The following is a 4,349-nucleotide window of genomic DNA, read 5'->3' as shown; positions in this document are numbered from 1 at the left end:
AGGGTTCTTGAACTTTTTTGGTGCCCAACTTCATCATTTCTCCCCCAACACAATCACATACCTCGCCGCCTACATCTCTCTGTGCGAAAACTTCTTGGGCTGTCGACCGCATTGGAGTTTGTTCAAGCACATCTTTACTTGCCGCTCCCAGACTGTGAAGAAGGCAAATCCGAGTGACGAGAGGACGCACGTGATCCAAATGTGCGGGGTTTAGGGATTTAGACTAGGGGTATAAGTACTTTCCCAGCCATGACTCTTCCCGACTCGGTTAGAGGGTGGCAGTCGACCTGGTTCTACTGCCGAGACGTTCCGACTCCCGGTCAGTCGACCGGCCTTCCCCCCTTCACCATGGACCGAGTCAGCCAACCCTCTTCGCTTATAATGACTCTGGCAGAGAAGGAAGAGGTGTTAATGCTAGTCGACCGAGTAGCCCAACTGGTGCGTGACGACGTGACTAGCATGGATTTGTTGGAAGTGTTTCTCAGCAGACACATCCAGCCCCTTCAAGCCCGCGATCATCCGATGTGGATGTACTCGGGCCCTAATGACATCGCTCGGGTCGAACCAGAGGAAGTCTCCGAGGAGACGATGGAGCAGTGATTGCGGAGTATCACTGGCAACAAAGACAACCTAGGGGGTCCAGGAGAGTCGTCCCCTTCAGCGCCGAAAACGAGCCGGAAAAGGTCTGACCTTTGTTTCGGAATGTATTCTTATTCTGATTTGTGGCAGTCTTTGAGACTGATGGATGCCTGTTTGACTCTTTGCCTTGCAGATTTATACTGAGTTGTACTCGATGCCGAACAGGGAGCAAACCCGGGAGGGAACGGAAAGCACAGACGAGAGTGGCGAGTGGCAGTCCCCTGATGACCATGAAGACGACAGTGATGACTCGGGCGGCAGCAAGGAGGTCGAATCACCACCTCTTTCGGAGTGTCGATCCAAGCAATCTCAAGACCCTGTGGGCGAGCGTGGCAAGGCAGTGCCTCCGGGGGGCCCAAGAGCACAAACGCACTCGGACTTCATCCCTGGTGCCAACTGAAAAGGCCGCCAAGCAGCTTAAGGCTGCTCCTTCGAAACCTCGGAAGGCTTTGCCCAAGATCAAAGTGGATGTTCACGTCACCTCTGCGTAAGTATTTTACCTTCTTTTTCCCTCTCTCGCGTTGTTTGGGAACTGTTGCACGTTTGTCGACTCATTCTGATGCTTAACCGAGTGAGTTCTAACGCTTTCAGCGCTGCTACTTCCGTGACCTCCATGGACATCGAAAAGGACCAAGACGATGAGGGGACTGAGGATACGACCACTTCCAAAGCAAGTACAAATCCATCACTTTTCTCTCATTTTGTCAACTTGTACTGCCAATCGACTGAGCTCTGACTGTCGAGTCCTTTGCAGCACCACCAAATGTCATTGATCTTCTAGACGATGATGAAGACATGCCTCAGCAGATCACGAGAAGAAAGAGCAAGACCTTGAGCAGGAGGGCGCCTGCTAGCAAGGTGTCTCAGTCGACACTAGTGCCAGAACCAGTGATTCAGCAATCAGGAGACCCAGCTCGAGCTTCTGTTTCTTTTGTCGATCCATTGTCGACTAATTGCCCTTCGGCGTCGAATGCCCAAGACCTTGCTCCTTCCGTGTAACTTCATACCTCCGATCCCCTGGTTAGTTGACTTCCGACTGATCTTTATCTTGACGCTTGTTCTGTTAGTATATGATACCCGAAAATTGTTGTGCTTTGGAACCTTTAATGTGCATCTGTCATGAGTCTACATCTTGCAACTGTACGCCCACTGGGTGCTTCATCTTTTGCTAAGTTGTTTTTCCACTTGAGTCGACAAGGTTGCGTCGAGTGAATTACTGAATCAGTGGGGGCATGCAGAGTGCACCCACTGGGTGTAGTCCCCGAGGCCATCGTCGAATGGTTGGTTCGGTGGGGGTCTTTGTCAAAATGTCTCTTTACTATTATTCCACTCGGTCTAGATAGGTCATGTTGAGTGGAATCCGGACCACTGGGGGCACACTGAGTGCACCCACTGGGTGTAGTCCCCGAGACCGCGATCGACTGCGGGCAGTCGGCGGTGGTCTGAGAATAAGTATTTTCTTCTCTTTTTTCATTTTTTACTGGACGGACCATGCCGATTGAAAAGTCGAACCAGTGGTGGCACGCTAAGTGCACCCACTGGGTGTAGTCCCCAAGACTACTGTTGAATGTTTGATTCGGCAGTAGTCTTAGAACTCTTTTTGCCGTAATGATGTGAACTTGTATCTTATCGCTCATAAGCGATCGATCTTTGTTCATCCACTGTCGACTGACGTGTCTTATCTATCGATTGCAGAAATCTTGTGCATTCGAGGCTCAGTTCACTGAACTGGAGAAGAAACAAATTCAGCTCAGCCTTGATCTGGAACTAGCTAAGCAAAATCTGCAGAAGGCCAAGGATGAAGCAGCTGCTATGGGAAGTAACCACTTGTCGACTGTTTGCTTTGCCAGCTTTATTTTTCGCCTTTTGAACCAAGTGACTCCACGCAAACAGATGTGCATAGTGAAAACAGACAACTCCAAGCTCGTCTGAAGAATTTTATTTCTTTAGACAAAATGAAGCAGGCGCTGGAGCAGAAGGACCTTGACCATGCCGCAGCTTAGAAGACGACACGGGAGAAAACTGAACTTGCCGACAAGAAGCTGGCTTCAGTCGGCAAGTTAAGTTAGAAGAAGAAAACGCCAAATTGAAGACTGCCATCACTGAAGCCAACAAAGAAGTCGTGCAGCTGAAGAAGGACAAGGTGGCTCTGACTGACAAAGTTGGAGATCTCGCTCGAAAGAGAGAGGAGCTAGAGGTTTATTTGGGAGTACTCGCCAAGAAGCTGTTCCTTATGCTTGAAGGTACTTTCCCTTGTCCGACTGATTTGCCCCTGTCGACTCTTCATATAGCTGTCGACTCATCAATTTTCTGTGTGTGTGCAGAATTTTATCAAAACTTTGAGGAAGAGACCGGGCGGATTGAGACCGAGCTGGACCCTATAAACTCCCCCATCAAGGATGAAGCTGCAATGAACGTGTTGCGACTGGAATCTCGCCTCGCCAGTGTCACCAATTATCTGGCTCGACTAAAGGTGGTGGTATCATGGATTGACGCGAAGCTCTGGCCGAGGGAGACATTCCAGAATGACCTCAAGTCTCTGATGACTCGACTCAACGAGATCCCCGGTCAAGTGCAGGCGTGGAAGAAGTCATCTGCTTGGTGCGGTGCTGACGTGGCTCTGTCTCTGGTCCGCGTCCATTGCAAGGAAGTCAAGTAAGAAAAGCTCATGGCCCTCAAGGTTGCCAATACCAAGAGACATAACTTCCAGTCCTTCATGGAGACCTTCATCGACGCTGCCACTCATATTGCTGATGGAATCAACCTAGACGAGTTCATCAAGCCAACTAGTCCTCCTCCTGCCGAGTGAACAAACTTGAAACCTCACTATTATTTGCCTCGGAATGCCGAGTGATTTTGTAACCGTTAAACTCCTTCGGGCCTGACGCCCGAGTACTTCTGTTCGTGGTTCTGGACCTTGCTGGATTTATCTGAACTTGATTTTTTCGTTCAACATGGTTTCTTTGCTTTTACCGCTATCAAATCTTTTAATTCCGATTGAATCTTGATTCTTCACTCGGAATAGATGCTGTATTTGTGACAAAGCTCTAATGAGAGGGTTGTGGGCATGAGCACTAGGTGCTGCACATGACCTTCACTTTGTCATCCTTGAGGATCAGGATGGAGCGTTCATTGTACTTGTGATGCAGCTCCATCGAGAGGGTCATGAGCAAGAGCACTAGGTGCTGCACTCGACATGCACCTCGTCGTCCCTGCGGATCAGGATGGAGCGTACATTGTACTTGTGACGCAACTCCATCGAGAGAACCATGGGCGAGAGCACTAGGTGCTACACACAACCTGCATCTTGTCGTCCTTGCGGATCGGGATGGAGTGTACATTGTACTTGTGACACAGCTCTGTCGAGAGGACTATGGGCGAGAGCACTAGGTGCTGCACATGACCTGCACCTCGTCGTCCTTGCAGATTGGGACGGAGCATACATTGTACTTTGTGACTCGGCCACTCAGAGTGTTTTTTTAACTTAGGCGAGTACGGGGTCGCAGCTAAGCCCCCGAGCGAGAGGGTTGCTATTCACTCGGAGGATTTTTTTAACTTAGGCGAGTACGGGGTCGCAGCTAAGCCCCCGAGTGAGAGGGTTTCTCTTCACTCAGAGGATTTTTTACTTAGGCGAGTACGGGGTCGCAGCTAAGCCCCCGAGTGAGAGGGTTGCTCTTCACTCGGAGTAGTTTTTAACTTAAGCGATTACG

The sequence above is a fragment of the Triticum dicoccoides genome, chromosome 5A (assembly GCF_002162155.2).
Source record: "Triticum dicoccoides isolate Atlit2015 ecotype Zavitan chromosome 5A, WEW_v2.0, whole genome shotgun sequence".
In the NCBI taxonomy this organism is placed as follows: Eukaryota; Viridiplantae; Streptophyta; class Magnoliopsida; order Poales; family Poaceae; genus Triticum; species Triticum dicoccoides.
Note: the sequence above shows the minus strand (reverse complement) of the source record.